This window comes from Actinia tenebrosa, unplaced genomic scaffold, assembly GCF_029948245.1.
Source record: "Actinia tenebrosa isolate PJP-AT-01 unplaced genomic scaffold, QUT_ActTen_1.0 PGA_scaffold5__44_contigs__length_20552954, whole genome shotgun sequence".
Taxonomy (NCBI): Eukaryota; Metazoa; Cnidaria; class Anthozoa; order Actiniaria; family Actiniidae; genus Actinia; species Actinia tenebrosa.
In genome coordinates, this window is record NW_028292582.1 from 18,799,639 (window position 1) to 18,823,828 (window position 24,190).

The window sequence follows — 24,190 nt, forward strand, 5'->3', positions numbered from 1 at the left end:
ATTGTTTTCTTAGGTTTCAACCGGATTATGGGCATCTTTTTCTAGTGATGTTGCTTTAGTGTTTGATGAAGGCATGTTTGACTAATTTGGCAAATGAAAGTAGCCAGTTGTAGGATATGTACTGAACCTGAAAGTACTCCAAAGGAATGCCAGTCATTTCGAGACACAGTCGTTTTGAGACAGGTCGTTTCGAGACACTAAGATACAAGTTCGAGACAGGCATATATCCGTTTCGATACACCTCATACACCGTTCAATATATATCATATACATAGGACTTTACAGGTTCAAAACGATCTTATAAAGATAAGTATTTATTGCTATGTTGAGATACGAGGATACCAGACCAAACGTTACCCAGTTTTCCGTGAATTATTGACTTGCAAAACTTGTCAATCGACAACAAGAATGTTCGACTCCTCAAACTACCAGATCTTAATCAGAAAACTATGATTTTTTCCAAAATCTTCATCAGAAACTCACATCTTCTAAACTTTATGAAGAATTTTTAGATAAATATGAAAGGGGATTCAAGTTTAGAGAGAAACACGCAAACGACTAGCTCAAAAACTTTAGACGCGGACGAGATATTTTGACTCAACAACAAGAATGTTCTACTAGTCAAAACTACCAGATCTTAGTCAGAACTCCATAATTTTTTGTATGTTGGTGTGGTTTCGTTGGTGTATAGTGCATCGAAAATCTTTATTATTATTGTTAAGGTAAAAGCATATGAATTATTGACTTTTGAAGCATTTGGTCGGTTATGCATATTTGCTGGTTAGGAGTTAAAAAAACCAATAAAGTGCTGTGATAGGTAGATTTTGATCCGCTTGGAGCTCAAAGCTCGACGAATCTACTCTGGAGTTTTTTTGACGTGGATCGAATTCATATACTTTCACCTTGATAAAAATAAAGGTTATAATAGTATATTCTCTAACTTTAATGTGTGATTCTGATAAAGATTTTGGAAAAAATCATAGAGTTCTGACTAAGATCTGGTAGTTTTGACTAGTCGAACATTCTTGTTGTCGAGTCAAAATATCTCGTGCGCGTCTAAAGTTTTTGAGTCGTTTGCGTGTTTCTCTCTAAACTTGAATCCCCTTTCATATTTATCTAAAAATTCTTCATAAAGTTTAGAAGATGTGAGTTCTGATAAAGATTTTGGAAAAAATCATAGTTTTCTGATTAAGATCTGGTAGTTTGAGGAGTCAAACATTCTTGTTGTCGATTGATGAGTTTTGCAAGTCAATAATTCACGGAAAACTTGGTAACGTTTGGTCTGGTATCTTCGTATCTCAACATAGCAATAAATACTTATCTTTATAAGATCGTTTTGAACCTGTAATATCCTATATATATGATATATAATGAACGGTGTATGAGGTGTATCGAAACGGATATATGCCTGTATCGAACTTGTATCTGTGTCTCGAAATGACCAGATACCCTCCAAAGTACTACAGTATCTCTAAATGTATTGAAGAATTTAAAAAACAGATAACGTTAAAAGGTATGACATACACTCTACTTAAAGTACATTGACTTTTTCAATTGCCAAAATACAATTACTTTTAGAAATTGAAATTGAAATTATGCATGATGATGGGATAACCCTGGATTGTCTTCTGACTAGCCCCTGCATCGATCAGTATAATAATACAGTAGTATTGCTCCTAACATAATATTATTCTCTTAGTACTGTTTCAATGGTTTATTATCTCCTTTTGCAGAAAAGTCTTATGAATATGATTGTTACATATGGTTCTAGTGAGAAAGTTGTCAACTTCAACAGTACATAGTGGACCAGTACTTGGTTGCAGCATGCAGCTGGAAGGTAACAAAACATTATTACTTTTAAGCAACCGCTCTGTTATTTAGAGAAAAACAAAAACAAAAACAAAATTTAATCTAAACCTCTCCCTTATAATTGCAACCCACAGTACAGTGTCCAGCGACAATCACTGGAGGAGGCATTTCAAAGAAAAAAAGGTAGAGGAGCTATCAATCATGATCAAGAAATGAGTTTGAAAAATGGACATCTACATAATATGCTATACGTCATGAAAGAAATATTGCCAGAATTCAGGTAAAAAGATTATCACATTTTTTTATAGTTAAAAGACCCATCAGACAAATTTAAGAAAGAAAAATATAATATAATTGAGGAATTTCTGTATTCACGTATATACGTACTGGTCACAGAAGAGCCCCTAGGCTTAATACGGGGAGTGATGGTCATAAAATGTTTTGTTTTTGCAAGAAAATATAGTGACCGTTTAGTATAAATATGTTTAGTGATCATTAATATTTTTGATTATTATTTGTTTTAATATTTCTTTGACATTCTCTTAATTATAAAGTGCCCTTCACCCCTCAGACTTACAAGACTTTTAGTACTCATTCTACATGAAGTGAAAAGTCCAATTGTTAAAATATTTCTTAATTTGAGTGATGTGTCTGAATTAAGATATGAAGGTTTAATTATGTTCCAATACATTAATGACTGTGATGTGACATTAGAGAAGGTTTCATTATTTAACCCTTTGACTCTTTGGGAATTTTATGAGGTTTTATAAATTAGTGTTTTTCTGCACCTAAACGTTCTGCAGGTCCTAGAAAAAACATATTTGGAGTTTGGATTGACAATGTCAGTGTTTTATGCAAATGAGGTACAGAGTTCACCAGTGGTGTGATATTCCAGCAACGAAATGTTTCTTCTATGAAGCATCGGCGGCTCGATTTGGAGGTATTTTGAAAACTGCTAATTCTGAGCCATCTTAAGGGTTAAGTAAAGTTTCAGCTGAATTAAAATTTGGATGATTTTCGTGCTAGTCCCCTGTTAAGTATAAAGGTTTATACTTTCAATATGTTAATGACTGTGATGTCACAGGAGGCATTTGAGTATATTCGTTGTACCTAGTTATAATAAACCTTTATGCAAGCCAATGAGTAAGATATTGATGCTAGTCTGCATCTCAATGCATTATGGAAAATTCCAGAAGTTTGGAAAGAAAGTGTTGAGCCACTTGGTCCTACTAACAAAATATATTAGCCTCACAGCATTCTCTCCATGAACCACATATTCGGGGAATATCTATTTACGAGATCACAGGATAATCGTGCCAAAATTTCTCAAACATACCCTTGGGAAATTTTTTTATACTTAATCGCTTTTAATCTCTAATTAACTCGTATACTTTAATGCTACTTTTTGTAGCTTTAATATGTATTTAATAATGGTATTTGATCTGCACTTAACCTTTGTTTAACCTGTATTTGTTTTGAACTGGTTAACTGCTACTTTAGTAGCATTTAATTGGCATTTAAACCCTACTTAACCCCTGGTCAAATCATACTTAATCAGTACCACAACATGACACTTAATTTATGTTTAATATGTATTTAACATGTACTTTGTTTTGACCCATAGACTGTACTTAATGTATATTTGACAAGGAGTGAAAACATACTTGATATATACTTAATATATATTTATTGTTCAAACTTAATATGTACATATTCCATACTTAATATGTACTTGACAGTATCTATTTAACCTGTATTTGTGGAGATATTTAACTGCTACTTTAGTAGCATTTAATTGGCATTTAAACCCTACTTAACCCCTGGTCAAATCATACTTAATCAGTACCACAACATGACACTTAATTTATGTTTAATATGTATTTAACATGTACTTTGTTTTGACCCACAGACTGTATTTAATGTATATTTGACAAGGACTGAAAAAATACTTGATGTAATTACTTAATATATATTTATTGTTCAAACTTAATTTGTGCATATAGTCTATACTTAATCACGAAGTCATTGACTAGTCATTGACAAGTTATGAAGTTACAAAGTTCCCTGATATAAATTACTTTAAGGCTTTTGTTAAAAAAAACAGAACTGTTTTTATTGTTGAAGAGTGGCTGTGTGACAAGGCTTTCTTCATTTCCTTACTTGTCTTAATGTTTTTTTGACAGATTTGACCTTTTTATTATCCTTGAATTCTGTTGAAAAAAAGATATCGAAAATCATTAAAAATCTGAAAAGGTAACAAAGCACATTTTGAGGATAACAACACTGTTTATTCATAATTAACTTTTTAGTTCAACACTTAACCTACCCTTAGCATTCTCTGATTCTCTTTGTATTCTTGTTGCCTTGTTCTCTCTTTCTTATTTTCTTTGCTGTTTCATATGTAGATGGGATGGCTCTGTAAAAATATCAATATCATAACAGTAATAAAATAGATTAATTAAAGAAATTAATTATTGGCAGAAATTAGAAATTAACTTCTAGAGTATTCAAGTGTTGGCAGGCAGCTTATATAGCCCTCTTTGTCAAATGCACAACCAATTCATCCCAGGTCAATAGCTAGCTTATACTGGATAGAAAACAGTCGAATTAAATTAAATACCTACATTTTCTAGAAGTACTGTTGAAGTACATTATTTGGTAAAGCGTATTTTGTAGTTTTTTAAAGACATTTGACCATATTGTTTACAATAAACATTTGCCTGTTGGGCTAGTGTAAACTCATGTAAAACATCGAGGCAAGAATAAACTTCGGCATATTATTAAACTTATCCCCCACATTAAAACTAACTCGGCATTTCAACAACATATTATTAGGTTTATCGTACTGAATAAGTCAGCAAATACAACTTACCAAATGATCTTTGCGCCTTTATGAGCTTCGACTGTAGATCGATGAACAACAACTTGCAATACGAAGCGAGTATTTGGCTCTTTCGCGGCCTTTACTTATTCCAAAACGACATTATCTTGGTTAAGGCATCCAACATCTTCCACGCATCACTAACCAACCATAAAAAGCCATTCTAACACAACAGAAAGGGATAAACCAAGGAAACCTTCGCCGTTTGTATTTCTACTTCAACGGTTTAGTGAAAATGACCGCCAACCTATCCAAATCTTGTCACGTGTTGAAATACAGAGTTTTCTTTGGTCGTTATTGCTTTTGCTCACAGGAAGCCCAGACAACTTTAAATTACCGTATTATTAAATCTGAGAGCGAGGTTTCACTGCGATATCATGCATTTTAAAATAATTTTTATATATCTGCCGTAGGTACCTATATGTAAATCACTTGATAAAAATAGTATTTTAATTTCGTTATCGGTAAAAACATCCAAACTTTATTTTGAAGAAATAACTAGCTAAAAACTAGTTAAAGCTGCGTCGGTGTTCCTAATGTAGGTTTAAAACGCTGGTGAAAAACGCAACAAATAGGTGTTATTCAGGGGCTGACCTAGGAAATTTCAAAAGGGGGGCCTGGAAAGGATCCGATAATTTCCAAAACAAATCTCCGTCATATGCTAATAAGGAAAGCCAATAAAGTGCATCTTGCAAAATTGATGAAAGACCATCATGCATTAGAAAAATGTATAGCGAAAATGAGGTTGTCTAAAAAATTAATCCAAATTTAAAAAAATAAAATGAAACAAATTTCCTTCATGCATAAGGCAGTAAATAAATGAATAAAACTGCCAGCGGCCAGCTAAAGGGAGAGTATGGTACTTAAAATGTATTTAGTCATTGGAGAGTTTTACTGTTGTTAAGCACATATTAAGTATACTACTTAATACGTATATTATTATGGATCATCGCACAAGTAGGAGTTAGGTCTATTGACTTCACACGTACTTCAACTAAGATACAATACAAATACATATTAAGAATGGTACTTAATATGTATTTAGTCATTGGGAAGGTTTACTGTTGTTAAGCACATATTAAGTATACTACTTAATACCTATATTATTACGGATCATCGCACAAGTAGGAGTTAAGTCTATTGACTTGACACATACTTGATATTCAAATATATATTAAGATATATACAAGTATAAACAAGATACCCTATCTTATCTGTACCTGAACATAGTGCTTGTTAAATACTTATTAAATAGGTTTTTAAACATAGATTAAATACAGAGAGATTTAACAAATATGTTAAGATACACATCAAATACCAATAGGCATTCCATGGTTAAAGGTCTAATAATCACTGGTTAAAGTTTTTTTCTGATAATCAAAAGGGAAGTATTATGTCTTAACGAATTCGTACGGGCGTCTGTGACGTCATATACTCTAAACATCACTCCTTACAAATTATCCACTAGTTTTATACTCAGTCTTGAAGAAAAAAATATCATAAAAGGACCCTAACCACAAGTTATGTACATTAAGTCCCTCAGCGGACCTTTGGGTTAGAGTAAAACATGAAGTTATTTACAAAGAAATGTATGAAGCGATGTTTAGTGTATGAGTGTGTGACGTCACAGACACTTATAAAAATTTGTAAAAATATAATACGTCCCATTGGAATATAAAGAAAAAACTTTAACTAGTGATTATTAAACCCTTAAAGATATCGATTATTCAATTGAAGTTTCAGCCCAATTAAATTTCGGAAGATTTTCGTGCTAGTCCCCCTTTAAGGTGAGATAACCGGTCATGAAACCCCCATCCATGAGGCCCCCAGCGTATACAATGAGGTCCCTAGTCTGTACCACCATGACGTCCCTAGTATAAACCATCTATAAACACTCATTTAATAAGAAGTTTAACGGTTATTATAGGGCCATGAACCCGTGTAAATCGATCACTTTTGGAGTTGTTTCACGATCATTACAGTGCTAAAAGGATATCTACAAGCTATAGCAAACAGTACTGTGGTTAAGCGATGTACTTCTTGAATTTTGTCATTGATAATTAGTTCCAGAACACAAGATATAGATGCATTAGGAGTTAAAGAACATCATTCAGATGCTTAGGAATCAACCATAAAATCGAATGATTAGGAATTCAAAAATTAAATTCTAAGAAATGTTCATGGAGATTAAAACGAGTATGTACCATCATTTCTCGATAAAGCTTCCTTTGTATTCGTACAACCACGCTTTTGCTGGCATGGCTTTTTCCCTGTATTTTTCAGCGCAGAACTAGAAGCAGCCGCTGGGGAGCCACTGTTAATTAAGTTTGGCCACATGGAACCAAACCAAGTACTCTTCAAGACTTTCATCCATTCGCGGTTCAGTAATTCACCCCAAAAAATTCTTAATTTTTTTTTTTGGTCCCGATAAAAAGTATCAAATGATTAAACGATTGAACACACTATGATTATGGTTATGTATACAAATAAGACAAAACAGTTTGGACGGTAAGTGATTTTAGAGAAATGAGTTTTACCACCTGAACAAAGGGAGTACCCCACTGGGGTTTGAAAGAATAGCTTTTGATTTGGCCGTTTCATACTCGATTATTTGGTTGTGCATCAGAATATTTTCAAAGAAATATTAGTAGGTATTTTTATTTTTCAATTCTACAGCATTAGGAAGTGCTGTCTTATCACCTTCAACACAGCTAAATGATGTAGAAACATGATTTATAATAGCATTACCTGGACAGCAATAAATCTTCTTATTTTCAAGCTTGATTCATGATTTCCCAGGTCACTACTATAATATTTAAATCTGGTGATGTTACTAATCCAAGCAATTACAGACCAATAGCTACATTTATTATCATCATTTGATAAAATACTTGAAAGAAAATATTTTAACAAATCATCAGTCATCTTGACAAAAACAATTTACTTTACGGAACGTGCTATATATTAGAAAGCCTTTGATATGATGAAGCAAGCTGTTGGCGACTAAAAAATCACTTGTGATCACTTTACGAAAGCCTTTGACACAGTAAATCATGGCATTTTGCTACAAAAATTGTATGCTTATGGAATTAGAGGGCTGGCACTTGATTGGTTAAAAGTTATTTAAGTATAATTGTTAGACAGTTTGTAAAATTGGCAATTCTGAATCTAGCCATAGACCTCTTTTGTTTCTGATTAAACATAAATGATCTACCTAATGTTTCTGAAAAGCTTAGTTTTCGTATGTTTGCTGTTAACACTAATATTTTCTTTTCTGACACTTAACAACAAGCTTAAGGGAAGTTGAAAAGGTTGTTAATGAGGAATTGGAGCATGTTATGAATTACTGTAAAATTATGAAATATCTGTTTAATCTAAAGAAAACCAACCATTTGATTATTAAATCCCCACAAAAAAGGCCTGATGTATCAGTTAAAATCAAAGATATTGAAGAGAAAGAGTTTATAAAATACTTAGGCCCTAAGGTTGATGAGAACCTCAAATGGACTAGGCATATTAAACATGTTACTAACAAAATAGCAAAAAATATTGGTATTATTACATTAGGAAGTTAAGGCATCTTGTCAACCTAAAAACATTAAGGACATCTATTTATGATGCCCTCATTTACCCATATCTTACATATGGCTTGCTCTCATTGGGGTAATGCATATGATTATACAAATCTCATCTAACTAAAGTCAAAAGGTTGTTAATGAGGAATTGGAGCATGTTATGAATTACTGTAAAATTATGAAATATCTAACTAAAGTCAAAAGGTTGTTAATGAGGAATTGGAGCATGTTATGAATTACTGTAAAATTATGAAATATCTGTTTAATCTAAAGAAAACCAACCATTTGATTATTAAATCCCCACAAAAAAGGCCTGATGTATCAGTTAAAATCAAAGATATTGAACAGAAAGAGTTTATAAAATACTTAGGCCCTAAGGTTGATGAGAACCTCAAATGGACTCGGCATATTAAACATGTTACTAACAAAATAGCAAAAAATATTGGTAATATTATTAGGAAGTTAAGGCATTTTGTCATTCTAAAAACATTAAAGGACATCTGTTTCTCATTTACCCATATCTTACATATGGCTTGCTCTCATTGGGGTAATACATATGATTATACAAATCTCATCTAACTAAAGTCAATCTCTGCATATTAAACTGTATAAGAGCTTAATTTTTTGCAAGTAAATATGATTGTGCAACACCATTCTATAACTTACTCCATAATTTTTTGTATGTTGGTGTGGTTTCGTTGGTGTATAGTGCATCGAAAATCTTTATTATTATTGTCAAGGTAAAAGCATATGAATTATTGACTTTTGAAGCATTTGGTCGGTTGTGCATATTTGCTGGTTAGGAGTTAAAAAAGCCAATAAAGTGCTGTGATAGGTAGATTTTGATCCGCTTGGAGCTCAAAGCTCGATGAATCTACTCTGGAGTTTTTTTGACGTGGATCGAATTCATATACTTTCACCTTGATAAAAATAAAGGTTATAATAGTATATTCTCTAACTTTAATGTGTGATTCTGATAAAGATTTTGGAAAAAATCATAGAGTTCTGACTAAGATCTGGTAGTTTTGACTAGTCGAACATTCTTGTTGTCGAGTCAAAATATCTCGTGCGCGTCTAAAGTTTTTGAGCTAGTCAACCTAGAGACTTATGGTTGAGCATGTTGTTCAATTGGTTGTTCAGTTTTCATCCTATCCATCCAGAAATCTATCGAGAGATCGTCTGTTCTCTACTGAAGTTATATTTTAATTACATGAGAATTGGGGTTGGGCTTGGATCTTGGGATATGAGTAGGGTAGGGAAAATTTTAGATAGTACTTAATGTTAATCACTATTTACATATTTATATATCTTAGAATACATATATTCTTAAATATTTGTATATTTCTATTTATTTATTTAGTTTTTGTATTAATTTATTTGGTTCTTTTATAGTGTCCCCAATTAGCTTATATTTTAGCTAAATAACTTGACACTTTTAATAAAGTTTATCTATCTATCTATCTATCTATCTAGTCGTTTGCGTGTTTCTCTCTAAACTTGAATCCCCTTTCATATTTATCTAAAAATTCTTCATAAAGTTTAGAAGATGTGAGTTTCTGATGAAGATTTTGGAAAAAATCATAGTTTTCTGATTAAGATCTGGTAGTTTGAGGAGTCGAACATTCTTGTTATCGATTGACGAGTTTTGCAAGTCAATAATTCACGGAAAACTTGGTAACGTTTGGTCTGGTATCCTCATATCTCAACATAGCAATAAATATTTAGCTTTATAAGATCGTTTTGAACCTGTAATATCCTATATGTATGATATATAATGAACGGTGTATGAGGTGTATCGAAACGGATATATGCCTGTATCGAACTTGTATCTGTGTGTCTCGAAATGACCGGATACCCTCCAAAGTACTACAGTATCTCTAAATGTATTGAAGAATTTAGAAAACAGATAACGTTAAAAGGTATGACATACACTCTACTTAAAGTACATTGACTTTTTCAATTGCCAAAATACGATTACTTTTAGAAATTGAAATTGAAATTATGCATGATGATGGGATAACCCTGGATTGTCTTCTGACTAGCCCCTGCATCGATCAGTATAATAATACAGTAGTATTGCTCCTAACATAATATTATTCTCTTAGTACTGTTTCAATGGTTTATTATCTCCTTTTGCAGAAACGTCTTATGAATATGATTGTTACATATGGTTCTAGTGAGAAAGTTGTCAACTTCAACAGTACATAGTGGACCAGTACTTGGTTGCAGCATGCAGCTGGAAGGTAACAAAACATTATTACTTTTAAGCAACCGCTCTGTCATTTAGAGAAAAACAAAATTTAATCTAAACCTCTCCCTTATAATTGCAACCCACAGTACAGTGTCCAGCAACAATCACTGGAGGAGGCATTTCAAAGAAAAAAAGGTAGATCAATCATGATCAAGAAATGAGTTTGAAAAATGGACATCTACATAATATGCTATACGTCATGAAAGAAATATTGCCAGAATTCAGGTAAAAAGATTATCACATTTTTTTATAGTTAAAAGACCCATCAGACAAATTTAAGAAAGAAAAATATAATATAATTGAGGAATTTCTGTATTCACGTATATACGTACTGGTCACAGAAGAGCCCCTAGGCTTAATACGGGGAGTGATGGTCATAAAATGTTTTTTTTTTTGCAAAAAATATAGTCACCGTTTAGTATAAATATTTTTAATGATCATTAATATTTTTGATTATTATTTGTTTTAATATTTCTTTGACATTCTCTTAATTATAAAGTGCCCTTCACCCCTCAGACTTACAAGACTTTTAGTACTCATTCTACATGAAGTGAAAAGTCCAATTGTTAAAATATTTCTTAATTTGAGTGATGTGTCTGAATTAAGATATGAGGTTTAATTATGTTCCAATACATTAATGACTGTGATGTAACATTAGAGAAGGTTTCATTATTTAACCCTTTGACTCTTTGGGAATTTTATGAGGTTTTATAAATTAGTGTTTTTCTGCACCTAAACGTTCTGCAGGCCCTAGAAAAAACATATTTGGAGTTTGGATTGACAATGTCAGTGTTTTATGCAAATGAGGTACAGAGTTCACCAGTGGTGTGATATTCCAGCAACGAAATGTTTCTTCTATGAAGCATCGGCGGCTCGATTTGGAGGTATTTTGAAAACTGCTAATTCTGAGCCATCTTAAGGGTTAATTAAAGTTTCAGCTGAATTAAAATTTGGATGATTTTCGTGCTAGTCCCCTGTTAAGTATAAAGGTTTATACTTTCAATATGTTAATGACTGTGATGTCACAGGAGGCATTTGAGTGTATTCGTTGTACCTATAGTTATAATAAGCCTTTATGCAAGCCAATGAGTAAGATATTGATGCTAGTCTGCATCTCAATGCATTATGGAAAATTCCAGAAGTTTGGAAAGAAAGTGTTGAGCCACTTGGTCCTACTAACAAAATATATTAGCCTCACAGCATTCTCTCTATGAACCACATATTCAGGGAATATCTATTTACGAGATCACAGGATAATCGTGCCAAAACTTCTCAAACATAATGTACAAACTTTTGACTCTTGATGTGCTCTCAGGATTCCCCGCCAGCACTCCATGGTTAAAGGTCTAATAATCACTGGTTAAAGTTTTTTTCGATATTTGAATGGGAAGTATTATGTCTTAACGAATTCGTACGGGAGTCTGTGATGTCATATACTCTAAACATCACTCCTTACAAATTATCCACTAGTTTTATACTCAGTCTTGAAGAAAAAAATATCATAAAAGGACCCTAACCACAAGTTATGTACATTAAGTCCCTCAGCGGACCTTTGGGTTAGAGTAAAACATGAAGTTATTTACAAAGAAATGTATGAAGCGATGTTTAGTGTATGAGTGTGTGACGTCACAGACACTTATAAAAATTTGTAAAAATATAATACGTCCCATTGGAATATAAAGAAAAAACTTTAACCAGTGATTATTAAACCCTTAAAGATATCGATTATTCAATTGAAGTTTCAGCCCAATTAAATTTCGGAAGATTTTCGTGCTAGTCCCCCTTTAAGGTGAGATAACCGGTCATGAAACCCCCATCCATGAGGCCCCCAGCGTATACAATGAGGTCCCTAGTCTGTACCACCATGACGTCCCTAGTATAAACCATCTATAAACACTCATTTAATAAGAAGTTTAACGGTTATTATAGGGCCATGAACCCGTGTAAATCCATCACTTTTGGAGTTGTTTCACGATCATTACAGTGTTAAAAGGATATCTACAAGCTATAGCAAACAGTACTGTAGTTAAGCGATGTACTTCTTGAATTTTGTCATTGATAATTAGTTCCAGAACACAAGATATAGATGCATTAGGAGTTAAAGAACATCATTCAGATGCTTAGGAATCAACCATAAAATCAAATGATTAGGAATTCAAAAATTAAATTCTAAGAAATGTTCATGGAGATTAAAACGAGTATGTACCATCATTTCTCGATAAAGCTTCCTTTGTATTCGTACAACCACGCTTTTGCTGGCATGGCTTTTTCCCTGTATTTTTCAGCGCAGAACTAGAAGCAGCCGCTGGGGAGCCACTGTTAATTAAGTTTGGCCACATGGAACCAAACCAAGTACTCTTCAAGACTTTCATCCATTCGCGGTTCAGTAATTCACCCCAAAAAATTCTTAATTTTTTTTTTTGGTCCCGATAAAAAGTATCAAATGATTAAACGATTGAACACACTATGATTATGGTTATGTATACAAATAAGACAAAACAGTTTGGACGGTAAATGATTTACGAGAGTTACGTAAGTCGTTTAACTTGGAACGTGTAAGTGTTTTCATCATTATAGTTGGAATTCTTACTACATTTATGTTTTGTATCACTGTTTCGTTGTTTTAATAGGTTGTACGAGTATTTTTTCTACAGTTATTTTTGATATTTTTTCCTGGTCTGGGCAGTCTGCCGTCTGCGTTTGTCGCAAACCGATAATAAATAACCCCAAAAGGTACAGAGTTATGTTGCATAAAAAAGGGAGTACCCCACTGGGGTTTGAAAGAATAGCTTTTGATTTGGCCGTTTCTTACTCGATTATTTGGTTGTGCATCAGAATATTTTCAAAGAAATATTAGTAGGTATTTTTATTTTTCAATTCTACAGCATTAGGAAGTGCTGTCTTATCACCTTCAACACAGCTAAATGATGTAGAAACATGATTTATAATAGTATTACCTGGACAGCAATAAATCTTCTTATTTTCAAGCTTGATTCATGATTTCCCAGGTCACTACTATAATATTTAAATCTGGTGATGTTACTAATCCAAGCAATTACAGACCAATAGCTACATTTATTATCATCATTTGATAAAATACTTGAAAGAAAATATTTTACAAATCATCAGTCATCTTGACAAAAACAATTTACTTTACGGAACGTGCTATATATTAGAAAGCCTTTGATATGATGAAGCAAGCTGTTGGCGACTAAAAAATCACTTGTGATCACTTTACGAAAGCCTTTGACACAGTAAATCATGGCATTTTGCTACAAAAATTGTATGCTTATGGAATTAGAGGGCTGGCACTTGATTGGTTAAAAGTTATTTAAGTATAATTGTTAGACAGTTTGTAAAATTGGCAATTCTGAATCTAGCCATAGACCTCTTTTGTTTCTGATTAAACATAAATGATCTACCTAATGTTTCTGAAAAGCTTAGTTTTCGTATGTTTGCTGTTAACACTAATATTTTCTTTTCTGACACTTAACAACAAGCTTAAGGGAAGTTGAAAAGGTTGTTAATGAGGAATTGGAGCATGTTATGAATTACTGTAAAATTATGAAATATCTGTTTAATCTAAAGAAAACCAACCATTTGATTATTAAATCCCCACAAAAAAGGCCTGATGTATCAGTTAAAATCAAAGATATTGAACAGAAAGAGTTTATAAAATACTTAGGCCCTAAGGTTGATGAGAACCTCAAATGGACTCGGCATATTAAACATGTTACTAACAAAATAGCAAAAAATATTGGTATTATTATTAGGAAGTTAAGGCATTTTGTCAACCTAAAAACATTAAAAGACATCTATTTATGATGCCCTCATTTACCCATATCTTACATATGGCTTGCTCTCATTGGGGTAATACATATGATTATACAAATCTCATCTAACTAAAGTCAATCTCTGCATATTAAATGTATAAGAGCTTAATTTTTTGCAAGTAAATATGATTGTGCAACACCATTCTATAAGTTACTACACATTTTGAATTTCAATAATCTGCTGAAATTCAAAATGGGTTGTTTCAAATTATGCATAATAAATTATTCAAATTATTAATAATAAACTATGGGAAGAAATCCCTTTAATCCAAGTTTCTATTACCTTTGCCAGGTTTTTCTAGTTTCCTAATATTAAAGGCAAACGAAAGATTTAAGAAGTTCTTAAATATCGAGTTCTGCCATCCTTAGTCTCGATGTCACACTGGGGGCCTCATGCATGCATGGGGTTGCATTCATGACCGTAAATCTAAGGTGATTCCCTTGAAATAGAATTAAGGAGAAATGTCATTTTCCCCGAAGATTGCATAGTCGTTTATTGTACCTTGATCGTTTCAAATATGCAACAAAAAGTGGGTGTGAGCATTCTCATTTTCCTGCTACATGACCTCAAAATAGTACAACACATGGCCTTGATAAGTCAAATAAAGATAACACCATTCCTGTTTTATTTATAGTTTCTCATACATGATAGTCATGATGCTCTTTTTGCTTGCAAAGACCAAGATTTTAGTCAAATCATTTTTTTTTTGAAAAACTTTGCAAAACCTAGCAAAATTTGTTGCGAAGATTAGTGTTGCAGACAAGTCATTACACAAACATAAAAATGAGAAAACACCGTATATTCACAAAGATTTTGTACATTTTTTGTTCAAAACACATTTATTCAGAGTTTTACTGCAAGGTAAGTTAATCTTGCTTTTTAGTAAAACAATTCTCAAGCACATTATGCACAATATTCATGGAACTGCTTAACTGCTTTTTTGTTGATAAACACCGATAGTCAAGGAACACTTTGGTGCTAAGATTTGAGTCAGAAATAGTGTTTTTGACTATATAATAAATGGAAAGGTGTGCAACTCCGGCCGCCAAAATTCACATAGACCCTCACTTGGAGCTCAATATTATGCAAATTACTAAACTGATCTAAAATGGATGGCTGATTTTTGAATAAATTGCCTTTCCTTTAAGCTTCTTTTCAACTTTTTCTGTATGCACTGCGATGAGACATGATTAAAATTTTTAAATTAATTAACATTTAAAAAATTCAAAAAGCAAGCCACAGGGTTAATTACGCAGTCATTTGCTACAACCAACCTCTGGGGGGAAGGCAAGGAGAGAAACCAGCAGGATTTCAGTCCATTTCAGATAATTTGAGTAGCTCTTTTGGGCCATTCAGGTGGGGCAAATTATCTGACATTTTCTTTAAAGACTTTGGTACTCTTGGTATATTTTTTTGAAAAAGCTTTTCCCTGTTCTGCTTTTCTGGTAATGAAGACTTTGTGATCTTTGTTGACAATATCATTAATAAAACCCTGCTCATTATTGACCTCCATCATGCCATCACACCTTCGTGCCATTCTAAAATGGACTGACATCCCACTGGTTTGTCTTGATTACAGACTCACCTGGACAGTATATCCAGAAGGTCACAGGTTTGATTCCTGTTCAATTGACTCTGGATTTTTTCTGAGTCCCCTGATTAGCTAGTGGCAATTCTAAACATAACTAATAATTCTCTTCTAGATACCATCCTTTTATCAAAACCATATGTTATTCATAAATGTCAAGGTCAGGTCAAAGCAATTTTACAGCCCTCCCCCCTGCCCATAAATAATGGCTATGTGACGACAGTATCCCCATTATTAAAGTGTATATCAAGATTTTTTTTTTCCAAAATCAATTATGTGAATAGTGTAGTTAATATGGTTGCAGAATTTTTGTATGTGAAATGTTCTTTTTGGAAAACAGTTGAAATATCAATATGCAAATGAGATGACGTAAATTCAAGACTGATTTATCATACAAAAATGCTGTTGTGGAAAGTACTGCGAGTTATTTTTCCATTTGCAAATCATCCTTATAACTGAAATATATGGCTTTGTACACCTTTGGGCTATTTCACTTCAGAACACTTGTAACACATTTTGGAACTTATTTTGATATATATTGCTATTTCAAATCTTTATATCTTTGAAAAGAGAAGACCCCATACCAAAATACTGCAAGCATACTATACACTGTTCACATATATGATTTTGAAAATATAATTTTATCCTTGATATACACCTTAAGGCCAATCTCAAGAAAGTGGCATAAGTGTTCATAATATCTTGACAACCTATATATACCAATGTATTTATGTGCTTGTAACTACTAGTAATTTCTATTCATCATAGCTTCAACAGGAAATGAATAAGGTAGGAAAACCAGAGGAAGACTAAAATTTCACCTTGATTTTCCCAAGAACCTTCCCAATTAACAGAGATTATGTGACTTTCCAGAATGCGGATTTGGTCACCATAAATCTGTGAAACAAAACCAAACTTGTCTTGTCTAATTGCAGATATTTTGCTGCTATTATATTAGTGGATATTAGTGGAGCAGAAAATTGGGAACAAAAGCTAATAATTTATCTCTACCTTCTTAGCTAGTTTAAAAATATTAATAGCTGATAACTAAAATAATAGTTTTAAACGTACATACATGACTAGTAATTATTTCACAGATATATGGTGTGCACTCTAGTCCAGATAATAATAAAAATGGGAGGTTCTCATAAATGTCTCAATGCGCTTTACCTTTATGACCAGTGGAGGACTTTATGAGCTGCATATTAAGGTGCAATTAGCAGCCGTGCAGCTTAAAATCATGAGTGAGTTGTTAGCAGATTAGTATTATGCCTCCAAATAAGCCTGAAGCGAGATGAGGTTTTACCCCCGTTTCTAGACCATAATCCTTTTCACACTGCTTTTGTTCTTTAATTATGACTATTGTAAGTGTGCTCTCTCTAAGGAATCAAAAATTTTAACATGAAAGAATTTTAAAAACTATTATGGTATAGGGTCGGGGGTAAAACGTCATCTTGCTTCAGGCTTATTGGGATAGGCTGTTGAACTGGGGAAAACCCCTATGTGCAATGGGAAAATGGACATTTTACTGCAGGTAAGGAAGGGTTGGGAGACTGGGCCTATGGTTTAAAGTCCCTATCCGAGAAGACTTGAAGGTCTAACCATTTGCAGATGTAAATACAAAGACAGCACCTTCTCCTGAGTTCTTTTGGTCCAGCTGAGGCTTAACTACGGACTGACACTCTTACGAACTGAGCTAACTGGATAATAATGAAGGTGCAATAAGACTGCCTTATTAAGTTTCCATACATGTCCTGTCCACTCTGCAGCAAGCTTAGCTGATGAAGAAACTAAATGAACTGGCACATGCAGTCCTTTGTTGAGTCCCTTGTTTTTCTAACAGGTACCCAAGTCTGACAGTAGAAAAAGACAATAACAACCAATCTATTAATGATAAAATTGAAGAAGTTAGCATTCATGTTCCTCAATATTTTGAATCTTCAGAGTGGAATATGCTCCGCAGCCTTCAATGAGCTCCTATTCTACCCCACATGTACCACACTTAAATCAAACAAGCCTTCAAGCTGGCTATGAAAATTCCAACATGCAAAGTACTCGGAAATCTCAAAACTCCCATGCTAAATAAAAATTTATACAAGTGTTGCACACAAAGTAAGTAAACTCATTCCCAATCTCAGGTACAAGTAACTGTTCAAAGAAATGGGTACATAAAATTCGGTTTATAATACCAATAAATATTTCAGTCCACACTAAATGACCGACAATGATCAAATGAGGATCAGCTCAATTTGATTCATTACAACCGCAGTACAAATATATATTTCATGTATGTTCTCATACACAACGATGAAGTGCTTGCTCATTTATAGCCCTTTTAAATTCCAAAGCATTCTATGCAAAGCAAAACTCATTTATTTCTGTTTTATTTGCATTCAATAACCTCACTTGATCCACTCTCAGAGAGTAGCTGCCATGATAGAACAAGGTGGGAGCAAATCATGTAGCTTCATGTAGAGTCATTTGATTTGACCTTGTGATGTGAGGATCCACAAGTTTTCCACAGTCTTCACTGTCATATTATCTCCAGAGGCCTAGTGAACATACATGTCAACAACCATGTTGCACGTGCAAGAGAAGTTATAGTTCTATACAGTCAGTATCATGATAAGTGTGGAGACTCTGCAACAGGTAAGACATTCGATTAGAGCCAAACTTTAAGGTAGTTCTGAGCCCGAATATCAATATGTGTTCCATTAACATTTGTCAAATTTCGTTAGTTCATTCATATATAATGTATAACTTGAATCGTAGTCCCCATTGATCCATATGAGTCAACAACGAAAATCTCGCATTCTAACCGAAAGAAAACTCGGGCTAAACCCAAACATTACAAATAAAAACAAGTGTTGTTAAGAGGTTACTTTTATTCCACACTATTGGTATTTACATTCGACTTACCTCTGTTTTATTAATTGTACTTAGTGCTACATATTAATTCCATATCAAGGTCCAGACTTAGAAGTTTTCAGTCCAAAACGGTAAACTATAGCTTTCCCAATCTACTTCGCAAGGCCTGCAACTTTTACTTTTCTCTGCGAGCTGCCCATTGTACTTCTCTTTAATAGCCCTTAGATGGTCTACATGCACATCATGTTGCACAATCCAGTTTTTGTTATGAATTCCGCCGTATTTCATCGAACATCCCGAAAGATAGAGGTCGTAGTAGGGGTCGTAAAATTACCAAAAATAAAATTCAAGTCGTTCTCTAAATCTATTAGATATAGATAGATAGATTGTAGATAGATTGTACTTCCTTCAACAGTAGTTTCAATAGAACTGGACTTCACTTTGTAAAACGATGATTTTTCAGGATTTTTGTGGAGGAAGAGATACATCAAAGTACTATCATGTATTGAGCCTTGTATCGTCCGCCGCCATTTTGTACTTTGTGATTTCCATTTTCATTCGGCCGTGGCGGTTGTGATTGGTTCGTTAAGATGACGTCATACCCTTTCTAAAAAACGTTTCTATTGGTCCATTCTCTCACGACTGAGGGCCGCCATATTGATAAATTGGAGTTGACCGAGAGGCATTGGGACGAGGTTAATTTTCAACCTTCCCCACTCCCTATAATAATTTGATTTTTTCATATATTGTCTCCTTTTGTAAACACGGTACCCAAGAGCAAGCAGCCTGTAAAACAGAGGGTGCCCAAAAAGCCAAAATTATTCTTCCTGTTGCCACAGAGAACCCAAAACCGAAAACATTAATCAGGTAATGCAGGAAGCCAAAAACCCAAAATATTTTCTAATAACACAGGGAGCCCAAAATATTTTTCTAAATAACACAGGAAACCCAAAACTATTTTCTAAATAACACAGGGGAGCACAAAATATTTTCCAGCTAACACAGGAAGCCCAAAACCCAAAATATTTTCTAAATAACACAGGAAACCCAATACCCAATGGGTTCTGGGCTTCCTGTGTTGTTTAGAAAATATTTTTGGGTTTTGGGCTTCCTGTGTTAGCTGGAAAATATTTTGGGTTTTGGGCTTCCTGTGTTATTTAGAAAATATTTTTGGATTTTGGGTTTCCTGTGTTATTTTGAAATATTTTTGGGCTTCCTGTGTTATTTAGAAAATATTTTGGGTTTTGGGCTTCCTGTGTTATTTAGAAAATATTTTTGGATTTTGGGTTTCCTGTGTTATTTTGAAATATTTTTGGGCTTCCTGTGTTAGCTGGAAAATATTTTGGGTTTGGGCTTCCTGTGTTATTTAGAAAATATTTTTGGGTTTTGGGCTTCCTGTGTTAGCTGGAAAATATTTTGTTTTGGGCTCACTGTGTTATTTAGAAAATATTTTTGGGTTCCCTGTGTTATTTAGAAATTATTTTGGGTTTCCTGTGTTATTTAGAAAATATTTTTGGGCTTTGTGCTTCCTGTGTTATTTTAAAATATTTTTGGTTTTCGTCTTCCTGTGTTAGCTGGAAAATATTTTGAGTTTTGGGCTTCCTGTGTTATTTAGAAAATATATTTAGGTTTTGGGCTTCCTGTGTTAGCTGGAAAATGTTTTGTGTTTTGGGCTCCCTGTGTTATTTAGAATATATTTTTGGGTTTCCTGTGTTATTTAGAAAATATTTTGGGTTTTGGGCTTCCTGTGTTAGCTGGAAAATATTTTGTGCTCCCCTGTGTTATTTAGAAAATAGTTTTGGGTTTCCTGTGTTATTTAGAAAAATATTTTGGGCTCCCTGTGTTATTAGAAAATATTTTTGAGTTTTGGGCTTCCTGTGTTAGCTGGAAAATATTTTGGGTTTTTGGCTTCCTGCATTACCTGATTAATGTTTTCGGTTTTGGGTTCTCTGTGGCAACAGGAAGAATAATTTTGGCTTTTTGGGCACCCTCTGTTTTACAGGCTGCTTGCTCTTGGGTACCGTGTTTACAAAAGGAGACAATATATGAAAAAATCAAATTATTATAGGGAGTGGGGAAGGTTGAAAATTAACCTCGTCCCAATGCCTCTCGGTCAACTCCAATTTATCAATATGGCGGCCCTCAGTCGTGAGAGAATGGACCAATAGAAACGTTTTTTAGAAAGGGTATGACGTCATCTTAACGAACCAATCACAACCGCCACGGCCGAATGAAAATGGAAATCACAAAGTACAAAATGGCGGCGGACGATACAAGGCTCAATACATGATAGTACTTTGATGTATCTCTTCCTCCACAAAAATCCTGAAAAATCATCGTTTTACAAAGTGAAGTCCAGTTCTATTGAAACTACTGTTGAAGGAAGTACAATCTATCTACAATCTATCTATCTATATCTAATAGATTTAGAGAACGACTTGAATTTTATTTTTGGTAATTTTACGACCCCTACTACGACCTCTATCTTTCGGGATGTTCGATGAAATACGGCGGAATTCATAACAAAAACTGGATTGTGCAACATGATGTGCATGTAGACCATCTAAGGGCTATTAAAGAGAAGTACAATGGGCAGCTCGCAGAGAAAAGTAAAAGTTGCAGGCCTTGCGAAGTAGATTGGGAAAGCTATAGTTTACCGTTTTGGACTGAAAACTTCTAAGTCTGGACCTTGATATGGAATTAATATGTAGCACTAAGTACAATTAATAAAACAGAGGTAAGTCGAATGTAAATACCAATAGTGTGGAATAAAAGTAACCTCTTAACAACACTTGTTTTTATTTGTAATGTTTGGGTTTAGCCCGAGTTTTCTTTCGGTTAGAATGCGAGATTTTCGTTGTTGACTCATATGGATCAATGGGGACTACGATTCAAGTTATACATTATATATGAATGAACTAACGAAATTTGACAAATGTTAATGGAACACATATTGATATTCGGGCTCAGAACTACCTTAAAGTTTGGCTCTAATCGAATGTCTTACCTGTTGCAGAGTCTCCACACTTATCATGATACTGACTGTATAGAACTATAACTTCTCTTGCACGTGCAACATGGTTGTTGACATGTATGTTCACTAGGCCTCTGGAGATAATATGACAGTGAAGACTGTGGAAAACTTGTGGATCCTCACATCACAAGGTCAAATCAAATGACTCTACATGAAGCTACATGATTTGCTCCCACCTTGTTCTATCATGGCAGCTACTCTCTGAGAGTGGATCAAGTGAGGTTATTGAATGCAAATAAAACAGAAATAAATGAGTTTTGCTTTGCATAGAATGCTTTGGAATTTAAAAGGGCTATAAATGAGCAAGCACTTCATCGTTGTGTATGAGAACATACATGAAATATATATTTGTACTGCGGTTGTAATGAATCAAATTGAGCTGATCCTCATTTGATCATTGTCGGTCATTTAGTGTGGACTGAAATATTTATTGGTATTATAAACCGAATTTTATGTACCCATTTCTTTGAACAGTTACTTGTACCTGAGATTGGGAATGAGTTTACTTACTTTGTGTGCAACACTTGTATAAATTTTTATTTAGCATGGGAGTTTTGAGATTTCCGAGTACTTTGCATGTTGGAATTTTCATAGCCAGCTTGAAGGCTTGTTTGATTTAAGTGTGGTACATGTGGGGTAGAATAGGAGCTCATTGAAGGCTGCGGAGCATATTCCACTCTGAAGATTCAAAATATTGAGGAACATGAATGCTAACTTCTTCAATTTTATCATTAATAGATTGGTTGTTATTGTCTTTTTCTACTGTCAGACTTGGGTACCTGTTAGAAAAACAAGGGACTCAACAAAGGACTGCATGTGCCAGTTCATTTAGTTTCTTCATCAGCTAAGCTTGCTGCAGAGTGGACAGGACATGTATGGAAACTTAATAAGGCAGTCTTATTGCACCTTCATTATTATCCAGTTAGCTCAGTTCGTAAGAGTGTCAGTCCGTAGTTAAGCCTCAGCTGGACCAAAAGAACTCAGGAGAAGGTGCTGTCTTTGTATTTACATCTGCAAATGGTTAGACCTTCAAGTCTTCTCGGATAGGGACTTTAAACCATAGGCCCAGTCTCCCAACCCTTCCTTACCTGCAGTAAAATGTCCATTTTCCCATTGCACATAGGGGTTTTCCCCAGTTCAACAGCCTATCCCAATAAGCCTGAAGCAAGATGACGTTTTACCCCCGACCCTATACCATAATAGTTTTTAAAATTCTTTCATGTTAAAATTTTTGATTCCTTAGAGAGAGCACACTTACAATAGTCATAATTAAAGAACAAAAGCAGTGTGAAAAGGATTATGGTCTAGAAACGGGGGTAAAACCTCATCTCGCTTCAGGCTTATTTGGAGGCATAATACTAATCTGCTAACAACTCACTCATGATTTTAAGCTGCACGGCTGCTAATTGCACCTTAATATGCAGCTCATAAAGTCCTCCACTGGTCATAAAGGTAAAGCGCATTGAGACATTTATGAGAACCTCCCATTTTTATTATTATCTGGACTAGAGTGCACACCATATATCTGTGAAATAATTACTAGTCATGTATGTACGTTTAAAACTATTATTTTAGTTATCAGCTATTAATATTTTTAAACTAGCTAAGAAGGTAGAGATAAATTATTAGCTTTTGTTCCCAATTTTCTGCTCCACTAATATCCACTAATATAATAGCAGCAAAATATCTGCAATTAGACAAGACAAGTTTGGTTTTGTTTCACAGATTTATGGTGACCAAATCCGCATTCTGGAAAGTCACATAATCTCTGTTAATTGGGAAGGTTCTTGGGAAAATCAAGGTGAAATTTTAGTCTTCCTCTGGTTTTCCTACCTTATTCATTTCCTGTTGAAGCTATGATGAATAGAAATTACTAGTAGTTACAAGCACATAAATACATTGGTATATATAGGTTGTCAAGATATTATGAACACTTATGCCACTTTCTTGAGATTGGCCTTAAGGTGTATATCAAGGATAAAATTATATTTTCAAAATCATATATGTGAACAGTGTATAGTATGCTTGCAGTATTTTGGTATGGGGTCTTCTCTTTTCAAAGATATAAAGATTTGAAATAGCAATATATATCAAAATAAGTTCCAAAATGTGTTACAAGTGTTCTGAAGTGAAATAGCCCAAAGGTGTACAAAGCCATATATTTCAGTTATAAGGATGATTTGCAAATGGAAAAATAACTCGCAGTACTTTCCACAACAGCATTTTTGTATGATAAATCAGTCTTGAATTTACGTCATCTCATTTGCATATTGATATTTCAACTGTTTTCCAAAAAGAACATTTCACATACAAAAATTCTGCAACCATATTAAACTCACTATTCACCTAA

General features: G+C 33.8%; 2 long non-coding RNA genes across 4 annotated transcripts; one reads left to right on the forward strand and one right to left on the reverse strand.

Moving 5' to 3' along the window:
* Positions 1–1,736: 1,736 nt before the first annotated feature.
* On the forward strand, positions 1,737–18,408 carry LOC148906802 (uncharacterized). Of its 3 annotated transcripts, none has more exons than XR_016121290.1 (5): positions 1,737–1,837; positions 1,944–2,089; positions 10,405–10,508; positions 10,603–11,400; positions 18,360–18,408. It is a non-coding gene; the product is annotated as an uncharacterized LOC148906802 (long non-coding RNA). The 3 variants fall into 3 exon arrangements; XR_016121291.1 differs by lacking the exon at positions 18,360–18,408 and having other exon boundaries at positions 10,603–10,741; positions 11,264–11,925; XR_016121289.1 differs by lacking the exon at positions 18,360–18,408 and having other exon boundaries at positions 10,603–11,925.
* On the reverse strand, positions 2,625–5,105 carry LOC148906803 (uncharacterized). The gene is made up of 3 exons (XR_016121287.1): positions 4,682–5,105; positions 4,136–4,225; positions 2,625–4,019 (listed from the first exon to the last, which is right to left on the reverse strand). It is a non-coding gene; the product is annotated as an uncharacterized LOC148906803 (long non-coding RNA).
* Positions 18,409–24,190: the final 5,782 nt, after the last annotated feature.